This window comes from Rhinatrema bivittatum, chromosome 4 (genome assembly GCF_901001135.1).
Source record: "Rhinatrema bivittatum chromosome 4, aRhiBiv1.1, whole genome shotgun sequence".
Taxonomy (NCBI): Eukaryota; Metazoa; Chordata; class Amphibia; order Gymnophiona; family Rhinatrematidae; genus Rhinatrema; species Rhinatrema bivittatum.
The window spans coordinates 143,454,914-143,470,200 of NC_042618.1; the positions used below are offsets into that span (position 1 = coordinate 143,454,914).

General features: G+C 42.2%; 1 protein-coding gene across 9 annotated transcripts in view; it reads left to right on the forward strand.

Annotated features, from left to right (window-relative positions):
• Nucleotides 1-15,287, forward strand: part of AKAP6 (A-kinase anchoring protein 6) — a 1,180,609-nt gene that overhangs the window by 801,867 nt on the left and 363,455 nt on the right. The window lies entirely within an intron of this gene.

Sequence of the window (15,287 nt, forward strand, 5' to 3'; positions counted from 1 at the left end):
CACAGGGGGATCTGCACCTTCTGAGAGTGGGGCATTGGAGGTTGAAAATTCTGGACCATTGAAGTAGGAATGTCTTGGAGCACACTCAACAGATCCTGCAACCTCTATTAAAAAAAAAAAAAAAAAAAAGAAAAGGAAACGCATGTCAAAAGAGGGAAAGAAAGCAAGAGGGAAGACATGGAAAAAGAGAAAAGAGCAGAGTGTTGGGAAAGGAGTGAAGGCTTTTTGTTTGGATCCCTTCTGAAGGTATAGCCCGTCATGAGCTGTGTCGGTGCTGCGGCTCTGCTCTGTCTTTCACTTTGGCCTTTGTGTGCTTGTGGCCCTGAGTGGATGAAACAAAGACTGCTGAGAACTGCCTCTCATTTGCATCCCTTCTAGACAGCCCTGTCCTACTCTTTGCTGACAGGAAATCACTGTCTTTGTCACCTTTTTTATTTTTTTTTCCCAGGATCTCCTTTTGGCAGCATTCAGCCCATGTGACCAGGATTAAATCTAACAACAGTTCTGCCTTGGAACTCTGTGACATGTTTTCCTGAGAGCCTCCGAAGCCATGAAGAGAAGTCAGTAGGAAATAACTATATTAATTGCAGAGCGAAAAAATAATTAGCATTAAAATACTGCAACCTTTTGCAGCTGTTGTTCAAATTAAACAAAATTCATTAAAAAGTTGAGGAAACTATCTCCTTAATGCAGCTGTTCAAAATGAAACCTAAATACTCCTAGTTTTTCAGATAGACAAACAGAAAGGTAGAACATGTATGCAAATATAAAATCAATGACATGCAATTGTTTATTGCATGGATGTTTTACAGTGCATAAGAAAAATACTCCAGACAGGAAGAAGATGGGAGTGGGCAATTTTCAAACGTTTTTATGTAAGTAAACCCATTTACCTGCCTAAAAACTCCTTTTGAATACTGCCTGCTATGTATATTTTGCTAATAAAAGTACCCTCATATGCATTTAGCTCTGCCAAACAGTATGACAGCACACGTACTTTTAGCTATGTGGGGCTGGAGCATGAAAAGGAAAGGATATGTAGGGATTTATTTTTTTAAATGGCCGCACCTACTCTGCACCTGCAATAAACACCAGTATAAAGCTATCCGTGTTCCCTGTTGGTCCCTGATTTTTTTAAACCAAAACTCCATGGGGAGTTTCCCTTTGAAAAATGAGCTTGCAGACAAATGATAATTGCAGCATGAAGAGTAAATCAAATGAGAGAATGCATGATTCTCAAACAACCCAAAGACTAAGATGTGAAAACTACCTTTTATTTTTGATTACCAACACTCCTTGCCTTATGTACTTGTTGTATTTTCATTTGCCCCAGAAACCCTCTCTAGATTTATGTAATTTTTAATACCTACATATGAATACCTACATCGTAACCATTCATTTTGTTTTTGCTTATGTTTGTCTGTTGAATTTATAACTATGAATGTCATCTTGTAAACCATTGTGATTTATACATGGAACGATGGTTTATAAAATGTCTAAATAAAAAAAATAAATAAACTACTGTTACCTAAGGTCCTGCAACTTCTGCAGGGATACTGAGTATTTCTCCTATTAAGGCATTTTTGAATTGCCCAGGAAGTTACTATAACTTTACATTCATTTTCATTACCATGTTGTTTCTTTTTTGAAAATTAGGAAGTGCAAAGTTTACGCATTAAGGGAGTAATTTGTGAACAGTCCATGTAAATTGGATGGCCAACATGTGCATAAATTCAGTGCATACTTTTCTTTTGAAAATCATCTGCCCCAAACTACCAGCCAATTTAGTAAAAAAAAATACTGACAACAACATTGGCAACGTTGCTGTTAGAGCAATGCTGCATGCCAGTGGGAGCAGTAAGACTATCTTTTTCCTGATGGCTTTGGATGTTTTAGGGTTTTCAGATGGGGTAGGTGCTCTGAGTTGGTAGGGAGGGTGGGGTTGAAAAGGATTCGGAATCAGGCCTGTAATTTTCATATAGGGAAAGCCACAGGCAGCTATGCTGCATGATTTTTAAATTTTATTTTTGGGGGTGGATGGGATCGGGTGCTGTGTTCTAATTTTTTAAACTATCTGGGAGGGGGGGAGGATGGGCCATTTTAGCCTAGCAGGTTTTTTTTTCTTTACTACCTATGTGTTGAATATAGCTGGTTAAGTTTAAAGTTATCTAATTATATAACTTTTCTCCTGAACAGCCCTTCTATAACTTTAGCCAGATATATTCAGAGGCCTGGCTAAAGTTATCTGTGTACAGATGAAAAAGAATAGATTTGTACGCTGCAGCTAGCACTGCAGCGTACAATCAACTCCTCTTGTTAGACTTTTCATCACTTATAAGGGCTATAATTCTTTACTGATGTCAATTTTACTATGAATACCTCTAAATGTGTCTATAACCTCCCGAAAACCCACCCTGATTCAAAGTGCCCCTCTAAAGTGGTACATCTATAGAGAGTGTCAGATGGACTCTATAGAAAGGTGCTCTCTCTAGCTGTCTCTTGCAAAGGCTGTAGAAGTACATGTGACAACAGTATTTTATATGCTACACGCATAATTTATAAAATGAGGCATATTTTTGCTTGCGCTGCAATACGTGTGTTCCTTTTAAAATTTAACCATAAATGTATATACATTATTTTCCTTCAGCAGCCTAAACATGCACAGAGGAACACATTTTATTAATGCAGCTAAAAGTATATGAGCTATGGAACCCATGCATAACTTTAGTTGCATTTGAGGATAGTAGTTTTCAGCTCAATCATTTTACCTGGTAAATATCTATTAACTTGGTAAATGCCTTTAAAAATTGCCCTCATAGAGAGAAAGAGACATATAGATAGAGATATTGTTACAGTTCCAGCTGCTGTGCAGCCTCCCCTCCACCAGACAACTCCAGTGAGCCCTGTTCTGAACTGTACTCTCCAGCACATCCCTGGTTTCAGCCAGTCTTACAGCCTCCACTTCATCAGGGGACCTCCTTGAGCTCACTCCCCTGGCTGTCCAAGCTCCTCTTGCCTGTGTACCATGCCCAGACTCCAGTTCTTTTTAACCTAGTCTATCCCTTGCCTCAATGCTTTGGCATCGAGTTCCTTTGTACTTCTTGCTCTAACCACTTCTGTCATTCGGCCTTTTAAGGCCTTTCCTTGTTTTGCCTCATGGCCTCTGGGTCTTCTGATCTCTGTTTTGCCTTGCCTTGCCTTTGAGCCTTCTGACTTCAGGCTTCCTTGTCTTTGCCCTGTGGCCTCTTGGCCTTCGGGCCCTTCCTTGTTTGGGCCTCTGTGACCTCTGGCCTGGCCCTGAGACCTCCCTAGGTCTCTTCCTGATTCTAGGCCTCTCTCTGACTCCTGACTCCTGGTCTAGCCCTGATGCCTCCCTAGGACTCTTTCTGATTCTAGGCCTCTCTCTGACTCCTGACCTCTGGCCTAGTACTGAGCCCACCCTAGGTCTCTTCCTGACTTTAGGCCTCTCTCTGCTTTGCCTCTCAGGGCCTTTCTTGCATTGTTGCTTTCAGGCTTTCATGTTCCATGTTTTGTGGTGTCCTTGTCCTGTTCTAGTCTGTCTGTTCCCAAGCCTGTGTTCCAGTTCCATGCTTACCCATACTCTGTTTCAATGTTCCTGAGTTTCACTCTTACCGCCACACAGCTCCAGTCCATTCCTGGGTTCCAGTCCAGCCTTCATGCCATTTCTGAGTTCTGGTCCAGTCTGCACTCCATTCCTGAGCCCCAACCTAGTCTGCACAGCCTGCCTTGCTCCAGCCTCATCAGACCACCTAAGTATAGCCCTAGACTCGTCATGCTATCCTGTGCCGCTCCAGAGCTGGTCTCCCCCTATGCTCCTTCAGCAACAGAGCCACAACAGATAGTGCATATTAGGTTTATGCAGGGGGAAATTGGCACACAATAAACACATTCAGCCTCATTATAAATTAGAGACCCAGTGATTTGTGGGTTCATGATCAATTGGGGTCATAAAGTGCTGCTGTGCCCACTCCCTACCAACCTGGATTATCTCTTTATTGTCCCTAGACCCCATCCACTGAATTTCCTAGACCCCAAAGTAGTAAAACAAACCACAATCTGGATATACGAATAAGTTATGGGGAGCCGGTGGAAGGAGAGAGAGAGAGTGAGGTACCCAAGCCCTTTCTCTACCTGATCGAAGCGCATTGAAACAACTTGAGAAAGACCCTTGGAATAACACGAGAGACCCGGTGTATCTGGACCCGGAAGGAGGCCGATTTGGTGACATCAGCGGAGAGCGCCTGCTGCCTTAAAACAAGCGGCGGATGGCGCACTGCCTAAGCCGTGCGCTCTGGCTTAGGCCGGCGAAGGCTGGAAGGCTGACATCGACTCTCCCATTGGACTGGAACCTTCACTGATCTCTCAACCTCCAATTATATTTATTGATTTGTCAACAGAAGTGTGAGTAAAGCCCTTAACTTGTTTACTGTCTATTTTTTATTCTCCTACTAATGCAGCATACAAAACGAAAGGGCAAGGTCAGGCAGGAAACCTTGACCCCTGCTAGACCTAGCCCTATTCAAACAACGTTAACAGGGTTTTACTCACTTACAGATAATTTGACCTCGGAGAGTCCCGTTACAGTAGTAGATGGGGAGCAAGCGTCTCTACTGTTGGGTGATGTTAGTCTTAGTCCCGGGGCCCCAACAACACCTGCACCACCCAAGAGCAATGCAACTACCAATGACCCTGGCTCACCTAGTATACGGACTGCGTTTTCTCAAGCGAGCCCGTTTGAGGAGGATCATGGTATGAAGGATGCATTGCCGAAAGAGGTTGGAGGTCATGATCCTATACCTCAGTTGGGGGAGCCAAGAGTCGGTGAAAAGTGGAAAGAAACCGATGGAAGAGCAAAAACAGTTGGAGGAAATGTGTCTCCCTCCTCCTCAGAGTACAACGTTAAACAAGAACTTCCTGGTTTTTTAACTTTATCTTCTACACCATTAGCAGGGCAGGAAATTTAAAGCAAGTATCTTTGGAAATGCTGTGGCAAGCTATAACAACATTGCAAAATAACATTGCTAACTTAAATGTTAATATAAAAGATATGCAGAATGCTTTGTTAAGTATAAACCCTTTAGTAACAAATAATGGAGCAACTCTGATGAAAGTAGAAGAAGATCAAAATTCGATAAAGAATGTTCAAATTAATATAATAAAAGGGGAAACTATGCTATCTAGGAAAGTTGAAAACCTAGAAAATTCTGTTCGGTATTCTAATCTTAGATTTGTTAATTTCCCCAAATGTAAATTAGTCTCTCCTAGAGAACAGTTAAAAAATTATTTTAGTGAAATACTGTTACTTACATCAGAAAATCTCCCATTGATTACTAATGCTTATTTCTTAATTGAGAAAATTCAAGGTATGAATTTAGAACGAATACCACAGGAAACAACATTAAATGTCACTGAATTGATTAAATTAAACACCTCTCATATGTGCAAAACCAAGTATATGTAGGCCCCTTACTTCAAGGGTCTGTATTGTGCAACAGACTCTAATATTGTATAGGGTCACCTTGCTTTAATTTAAATATATCTGTTTTTAGTTGTTTTTTCTATTATCATAAAATCAATTGTCACAAAATCTCCCCAAATGTAAGGAGGGGACACAAATACTCATCTACTCCATGGTAGTTCACCCGACACAGCTGTGTTTCGGACGAGGCCGTCCTGCTTCAGGGGGTGTCCTTCAAAATTTATAATTGAGAGCATAGTAAGACAGCCTTCTGCAAATTCCTTGGTATTGCTTCTTTTTGTAATCCACCGCAGTCCCGTTGGGCTGCATCTGCTCTTCTGAATGGCAACTCCCTCCAGCGATACTTATATACCCCAATCGACCGGAAGTCTTGGATACCGGAAACTAAAGTTCTCTTTCACGTCCAATGCTGACGTCAACAGTGGCAGCTGATTCAGCGGCCTTAATCTGCTTTCGCATATAGATTGGGAGAAACGTTCTGAGTAATCCAAACTGCATCACCCCTTCGTGGTGTCTACTCCGTCAAAAGATCCTCACAATACCTCAAATTGATCGTGTGATGTTAATCTAATATGGCAAACACTATATAAAAACAAGTCTCCTTTCACATCGTCGCAATCAACCCTGCAGTCGATCTCCTGCCGGCGCCATTTTCCGTACGGAAAACGATTCGCGGCAAGAAATCGCTTCCTGAACCCCGCTGGACTCCCAGGAACTTTTGGCCAGCTTGGGGGGGGCCTCCTGACCCCCACAAGACTTGCCAAAAGTCCAGCAGGGGTCCGGAACGACCTCCTGCGTCAAATCGTTTTTGTCTATGGCCACCGCCATTTTGCGGCGGCCATTTTGCAAAATGGCGCCGGCTGAAGACAACAGGATTCAATTGAGGGGGCCGTTCCGGACCGCCGCCATTCTGGACCACCGTTGGATCTCCAGGTAATTTAAAGCATTTGGGGGGGGGTTCGGGAGGGTGGGGGATTTAATTTAAAGGGTTGGGGGTGGGTTTTAGGAGTTTTAGTGTGCCGGTTTTCCTGCCCTCCCCCTTCCCCCGATTTACGATTTTTTAACAATAAATCGGGGGAATTGGTATTGTATCATGGCCCTAATGATTTTTGACGATTTAAAATATATCGGACGATATTTTAAATCGTCAAAAAACGATTCACATCCCTATCTGATTGACCCATCTTAAAAAAACATAGTGTACATAGAAAAGGTACAAAGAAGAGTGACAAAAATGATAAAGGGATGGAAAAGCCACTTATGGAGAAAAGCTAAACAGATTAGGGAACATAAAAAATTGCCATACTGAGTCAGACCAGGGGTCCATCATGCCCAGTATCTTGTTTCCAGCAGTGGCCAATCCAGGCTACAAGTACCTGGTAAGTACCCAAACACTAAGTAGATCCCATGTTACTGATGCCAGTAATAACAGTGGCTAATCCTTATGTCAACTTGATTAATAGCAGTTAATGGACTTCTCCAAGAACTTATCCAAACCTTTTTTAAACCCAGTTACACTAACTGCACTAACCACATCCTCTTGCAACAAATTCTAGAACTTAATTGTGCATTGAGTGAAAAATATTTTTCTCTAGTTACTTTTAAATGTGCTACTTGCTAACTTCATGTAGTGCCCCCTAGTCCTTCTATTATCTGAAAGAATAATTAACCGATTCAAATCTACCCGTTCGAGACCTCTTTAGCTTGGAAAAGAGATGAGTATGATTGAAATTTATAAAATCATGAGTGAAATAGAACAGGTAAATAGGGAATTGTTAGTTATCCTTCCAAACAACACCAGGACTAGGAGACATTAGCAACTGGCAGATTGAAAACAAATCATAGCGCAATCAAGCTATGGAATCTGTTGCCAGATGACATGATCAAAGCAACTAACATAGTGGGATTCAAAAGAGGATTGGATATGTTTCTGAAGGAAAAGTCCATAATCAGTTAGCAGCCAGGTAGACCTGGGAAAGCCAGCACTTATCCCTGTAAGTGAGATACAAGAAATAGATCACTTTTGGCGATCTGATGGTACTTGTGATCTGAACTGAACACTGTGGGGCAGTTTTTCAAAGGGTTATGCGTGTAAGATATGCGCGTAACCCCCAAAATGCTGCCCCTTCCACCCCCTGTGCGCGCCGAGCCTATCTTGCATAGGCTCGGCGTGTGCGCAAGCCCCGGGACGCGCGTAAGTCACAGGGCTTTCCTGGGGGGGGGGGGGGCGTGTCGGGGGGCGTTCGGGGGCAGGGCCAATTTTGGAGCGGCCACAGAGGGAACGGAGGGTGGCTGCGCGGCTTGGCGCGCGCAGGCTGCCGATTTTGCACAGCCTTGCGTGCACTGACCCTGTATTTTATAACATGCACGCGTCAGCGCGCATGTTATAAAATCGGGAGTAGATTTGTTCGCGCTGGGTTGCGCGAACAAATCTACTCCCGCGCACACCTTTTAAAATCTAACCTTGTCTGAGTCAGAATGCTGGGCTTGATTGTTCTTTGTCTTACCCAATATGGCACGTCTTCTGTTTTTATTTCTTAATTCTAATGCAAATCATTTCTGGATTGGGTGTAGGAAATTCCAAGCCACTCCTAGGGCTGAATTATTAAATCTTTTTCCTTGTGTGTTTCTGTCCAGAGACTACTGAGGACTCTCAAACATCAGCCTTCTCTCACAGGATGCTTTGCCCACGAACCACACATGTTAGTCCTGCAGATTCTGGCCAAATTCAGCTGTGGGTCTTTCTCAGCAGCAGCAGGCTGCAAGGGTAGGGGGGAGGCCAACTTGGTTATGAGCTCTAACTGTCTGAAGTCCCCTTCTCCTGTTATGTTTAGTGCAAAGAAATCTGCTCTTTCTTTCTCTTTCGGCTCCCTAGTCAGAACCCCCTGTTTACTGGACAGTTGAACAGATTTTGGTGCAGGGAAAAACCAATTGTAAGGATTTACCTGCCTAAAACTGACTCTTTCAAACTCCTACACTGCTTGTGTTGACTGGGCTACTGGATTCTTTCCTTTTTCTTGCTTTCTCCCAAGGTGACTCCTCTGGTTACAGTCATCTGCTTGTGCATCTCCCCTAACAGTTCACTCTCCACACAGGCTCAGCTCCTGAAATTGCTTCTCTTTGCAATTACTCAACATTCTGGCACCAAAAACCCTGGCTTTTATGGGAGAATCCATAAAGTATAAGGAACCAGTTCTAATTGGCTCACGTCTCTCTATCTTCTAACCTGGGCAGAAAGGAAAGCTGGCTTTCAGAAACAGACTCTACGATCTTCTTTCAGGAAGTACTAGTCTCACTGATGCTTTACGAGACATAAAGGCAGACGTTGTACCTAGCTGGAGGACCACATTTATTGCCCATAAGGATACATATTGTTAGAATCCAGTTACATTCAACAGCAAGTTGCAGATTTCTTGCCTCCTGCTGACAACTCTGTTAGGGTTATTTTTTGAAAGGCAATCTAATAATGCCTGGGAAAATCACTGGCCAGCAGGCACTTGTTCCCCTTACAGACTTTAGTTCTTCCCTTTCAGATGTAGCAACAAAAACCCTGTTGTAGTATTAGCTGGAACTTCAGTCTTTTTTATTTTTATTTTTTTCTGAAGACTCCTTACAAAAATGTACCAGGGGCACAGCCAGAACTGAATTTCTGGGGTGGGCCATGGTTAATATGAGTGGGTACTAGGCATGCTAGATATACTCTTATAGATAATTCTTTAGGATGCTCCCTGACAATGGATTTCTAAGTAGTCTGCAACAGCTGTCATGCATCATATCATGGGTGACACTAAATATTTTAAACTCAATGAATTCAAACACTTACCAACACTAAACTACATACACTCTTATGGAAACAATTCAATTATATTTAAAGATGTTGCTACAGGCAGTATCCCATAACTTAATTTAAATTTGACTAGACATAAGCATACTATAAAAGCAAAGATAAACATTAATAACAACATTGCAATATCCTGTGAAGCAAAACACTTTGCAGGATATTGTGATGCGTTATGAGATATTTGTCTTTGCTTTTTAAGGTAGTGTAGCTCCTCTTCTGGTATTATCCAGGAAGGCAGGGTGTCAAAATCAGTTCTGGGCTAAATCCTTGCCCAGTTCCAACAGCCCCGGGATATGGATTCTCCGAAGGTGGAGAGGATAGAGCTCCATGGTTCAACATGCATGGGACGACTATGCTGTGGGTGCTGCAGTACTAGCTGTATGCTGTTTACTTATCAGAATAAACAGACTGAACGGTCTGGAATGGTGTTCCACATCAATCTTTACTGCTGCATATCTTCCACTGTCATTAACTGGCATTATACACATTTACTCCTTGACATCCATATTCATACTCAGATTTTAACAACCAGGGCCTGGAAAAAAAAGAGTCCCAGGTGGACAGATGACTCCTAGATATGGCTGGAATTCCTTTCTCAACAAAATTATACCATTTATGGTTTGTTCTGAATGGAATGAACTGAAAATAGCCTCCTTCGAAAATACCCAAAATGTTTGGGTATTTTTGTATCCATGGCATTTAAGACAAAAAAAAGAGACTTCAGATGGCTCTGACTGGGCATTCCAGGCGCTGAGGCCAAGCTCTGGCCTTGGACCTTGGTGCCGGGCTCAGGCAATTTGTGGGGCTCTGGAAGGCCCAGCCAGGACTGCTATATGCCTGTTTTATTTTTTAATTGGTTCATTTTCTTTTGTTTTGGGATTTTTATTTTGTTTAATGGGGTCTTTTTTCCAGTTTGGCAAATGAACCAAACTGGAAAAAACATTAAACAAACCAAATTAAAAAAAAAAAAAAAGAAAAAAGAAAAAACAAACCACTCTGAAAATGTTGGGGCTATACATCGCTATTAGATTAATACAATCCATAACAGTCAAGATAGCACTCTGAAATCCTTTTGTAGAAAAATAGGTAATTTCACATAATTTCCCAAGCATAATTGCCAGAAATAAGAATTCATCTCTGTTTGAAGTGGAAGACATTAGGAATCAAGTTTTGTCTATCCAGCACATTCTGAAAATTCAGCAAGCACTTCAAATATAACATCATCAGAAGTTCTCTCATGCAACCAGATTTTGAGCTCCACCTTGTGTCTGTTAGTCATTCAAGTTCAAAGCATTGTTGATCAGGATGTAGCTATTTCTGTGTTTCCAAAAAACAAGCAGGCCTATATGTTCCTGTCATAAAATTGTGTGAGGAGTTCAGGATTTTGGGAAAGGTGAACACTGAGACATGCTTTAAGATGCTCTGCAGAGAACCAGATTGAGGCAATGAGTTACAGTGTACATAAACAGCTCGCTGAAACGTACACTTTAAAATTGCATGAATGCCCCCTTTGTTTCCAGACATCATAGATGTTCCATCAAAGATTAAGCCAGCACACAAATAAGGATCTAATTCAAGCCCTTCTAGTACTTTTATAATCATTACAGAAATTCCATTTGCAGTCATATCAGCAGCATCAACAAATTCAACTGCCCTTTTCTTTATTACCCCCTTGTGTAGGTGTCTGATGCACACTGCAACAAGCTCACATTTTGATAGAATTTTTCATTCATTATCCAGAACTGAATAGTATGTGTTAGCAATTTCATGCATTTTAGATTTGATTTTGCATAACAGTAGTAAAGTTGCAGATTCCAATAGCTCTTTTGGAATATCTGAGCTCATGAGAGTTGCATTCTTAGGGAGTTTTTCAAGACACGTTTGTCTATCACTGTTGTTGCTTAGGAGTTTAAACAGCTCCAAAAGGTTTCCTTTATTAAGGGCCTCATTGATCTTTCTGTGTTTGTATAATGGACTCTCTTGCTTTGCACCGAACATCACAACATCAGGCACTACTTTAATATGTTGATGATGCCTCTCTATTACAGAAGAATTCATGGCATCTTGATTTAGCCAATTTAAAATGCTTCCTCGACATAGCAGTAGATGACTATGTCAGTAGTCATCAGATTTCGTCTCCTATGGAGTGTACCTTCCTAGATTCATGTTTTTAGCAGCTCTACTTCAAAGGCTTATAATATTTAAAGCCAGATCTAGTGAAAGCATCTTCAGGACAGGCATCAGGAAAATCTTTGCATGCTTTGTAAAACACAATGAGGTAGATATTCAAAAGCTATTTAGACGGACAACTGAAAAGTAATCTGTCTAAATGGCTAGCCAGAGATATTCAGTCTGAGGCAGTCTGGGGGGTGAGGAGGCCAGAGTTAGCTGTATATGTTATGTAGCTAACTCTGATCGGCCCATAGAACTGTCCTAAAGTTAGCCAGTTTGACATAACCGGCTAATATTAAAATAGCCAGGGATATTTGGCAGTATAGCCATGCCACTGAACATCCCCATTAAGTTAGCTATATGCAGCTAACATAGGCTAGAGTCATAATTTTGCATGAATAGCACCCAGATAGGCATTTTCATGGTTTGGTCTGTTCTGAGAGAAGAGAGAGAGATACTCTTTATGAGGCTGTCATATTAGTCAACTATTTATACCACTGTAGGAGAGTCAACTAGTAACTCGAGGTGAGGTTTTATTTATTTATTTAAAATCTTTTCTATACTGTCGCTAAGTTATATACCATCGCAACGGTTTACATGTAGGCACATATTTAATGTAGGTAAAAGTGTACTATAGTACATTCTAACAAGTGCCGTCAAAGGTTCGGTTACAATATATCATTAGTAGGGATGTGAATCGTTTTTTGACGATTTAAAATATCGTCCGATATATTTTAAATCGTCAAAAATCGTTAGGGCCACGATACAATACCAATTCCCCCGATTTATCGTTAAAAAATCGTAAATCGGGGGAAGGGGGAGGGCAGGAAAACCGGCACACTAAAACCCCCTAAAACCCACCCCCGACCCTTTAAATTAAATCCCCCACCCTCCCGAACCCCCCCCCCAATGCTTTAAATTACCTGGGGATCCAGCAGTGGTCCAGAACGGCGGCGGTCCGGAACGGCCCCCTCAATTGAATCCTGTTGTCTTCAGCCGGCGCCATTTTGCAAAATGGCCGCCGCAAAATGGCGGCGGCCATAGACAAAAACGATTCGACGCAGGAGGTCGTTCCGGACCCCCGCTGGACTTTTGGCAAGTCTTGTGGGGGTCAGGAGGCCCCCCCAAGCTGGCCAAAAGTTCCTGGGAGTCCAGCGGGGTTCAGGAAGCGATTTCTTGCCGCGAATCGTTTTCCGTACGGAAAATGGCGCCGGCAGGAGATCGACTGCAGGAGGTCATTCAGCGGGGGTTCCGGACCGCCGCTGAACGACCTCCTGCAGTCGATCTCCTGCCGGCGCCATTTTCCGTACGGAAAACGATTCGCGGCAAGAAATCGCTTCCTGAACCTCGCTGGACTCCCAGGAACTTTTGGCCAGCTTGGGGGGGCCTCCTGACCCCCACAAGACTTGCCAAAAGTCCAGCGGGGGTCCGGAACGACCTCCTGCGTCGAATCGTTTTTGTCTATGGCCGCCGCCATTTTGCGGCGGCCATTTTGCAAAATGGCGCCGGCTGAAGACAACAGGATTCAATTGAGGGGGCCGTTCCGGACCGCCGCCGTTCTGGACCACCGCTGGATCCCCAGGGAATTTAAAGCATTTGGGGGGGGGGGTTCGGGAGGGTGGGGGATTTAATTTAAAGGGTCAGGGGTGGGTTTTAGGGGATTTTAGTGTGCCGGCTCACGATTTTAACAATTTTCACGATAGTTTACACACCCAAACGGCAACAATATGATTCCCTCCCCCTCCCAGCCGAAATCGATCGTTAAGACGATCGAGGACACGATTCACATCTCTAATCATTAGACAAAATAATTTTTAGAGAAGTGGGTCATGACCGAGTGTACTGAAAGTACTTTTACGGTTAAATTTATCATACATAGTGTTATCAATATGCTAGTTGTGATGTGGGGTTCATAGACTACTCTACTGTATCGTCCTAAGTACTGTGTGTCGGTGCTTATCTGCTTATTCCTGAATAATTTCTATTCTCCCATCTTCTTGTAAAATGCCTGTTTAAAAAGCCATGTTTTTAAACTTTTCTTAAATGCCTTGAGATCACTTTGTAATCTGATCTCTGGAGGCATTGTGTTCCAAATTGTGGGTCCTGCTAATGATAAGGCCCTTTCCCTCACTTGGGTTAGTCTTGCTGTTTTAACTGAAGGGATGGTTAGGAGTGCTTTATTTGCTGATCGAAGATTTCTGTGTGGGACGTGTACCCATAATGCTGTGTTTAGCCAGTCTGATTACTCATCATGAATTAGTTTATGGATGGTACATAGGGTTTTGTATTTAATTCTGTGTTCAATCGGTAACCAATGTAGTTCCGCTAGGGTTTCGGTTATGTGGTCCCTCCTCCTTTTTCCGGTTAGTATTCTAGCTGCTGTGTTCTGAAGTATTTGAAGTGGTCTTAACATAGTATTTGGTAGTCCTAGCAGCAGGGCATTACAGTAATCCGTGCTGGAGAAAATTAGTGCCTATAGAATTGTTCGGAAATCATTTTGAGTTAGTAGTGGTTTTAGTTTTCTGAGTACCATGAGTTTTGCGTATCCTTCCTTTACTTTTAGTGATATGTGCTGTTTTAGATTGATTTCAGGGTCCATTATTATTCCAAGGTTACGTACTTTTCCAGCTAGTTCAATTTTCTGGTTGTCTTTGAGGATTATTGAGGTTTGGCTGATTTCAGTATTTTTCCATTCTAGGTGTAGAAATTCTGTTTTATCAATATTAATAACAAGTTCCATTTGTGTCAGTAGTTGTTTTATAATGCTTAGGTACATGTTAGCTAGATTTAATGTTTTCTCTATTGTGTCATCTATAGGTAGAATTAGTTGGATATCGTCAGCATAAATGTAATGTATAGTTCCTAGTCCTGCCAGTAAGTGGCATAATGGCAGCATGTATATGTTAAAAAGGGTCACAGTCAGGGCTGATCCCTGCGGAACCCCTGTTTTGAGGTTGATTTTTTCTGATAATGTGTTATTGATCTGAACTTGGAAAAACCTGTTTTTTTAGATATGAGCTGAACCAGTTTAATGTTTTGCCTTGTAGTCCGATTTCTTCTAGTCTATTTAGTAGTATTTTGTGGTTAACTGTGTCGAAGGCTGCCGATAGGTCGAGCATTATTAGAATATAGTGTTTACCGCTATCAAAGCCTCTTAGAATGTTATCTGTTAGAGAGAGGAGCAATGTCTCAGTGCTGTAGTGTTTTCGAAATCCGTGTTGCGATGGATTCAGTATGTTATTGTCATTTAGGTGTTCAGCTAGCTGTTTCTGTACTGTTTTCTCAATTAGTTTAGCTAATAAGGGAAGATTTGATACTGGCCTGTAGTTGTTCAGGATAAGGGGATCACTGTTTTTTTTCTTAATGATTGGTTTTGCTGGTGGCCTAGGGTTTGGGGGCCAGTTTTACATTCACAGTGAGATGTATGACAGCACAGTACACATCAGTGAACATTTGTTGTAATTTGGAATGAGGAAAGGTAGGCAAAGAATAGATTTCTACAATGTACTGTTCTTGCCTTAGCTTGATGAACTCTCTAGTCTCTACCTAGGTGCTATCAAGCTAGGGCAAGAGTACATTCTAGAAATCTCATCTTTGTGTACCTTTCCTCATTCCAAATCACATCAAATGTTCACTGATGCATTTCAGAACCTCACCTCAAGTTACTAGTTGACCCTCCTACAGTGGTATAAATAGATGACAAATATGTGTGCCACCCCAGAGGCTCTCTCTCTTTCTCCCCCTCCCCCCACCCCCACACACACACACACTCCA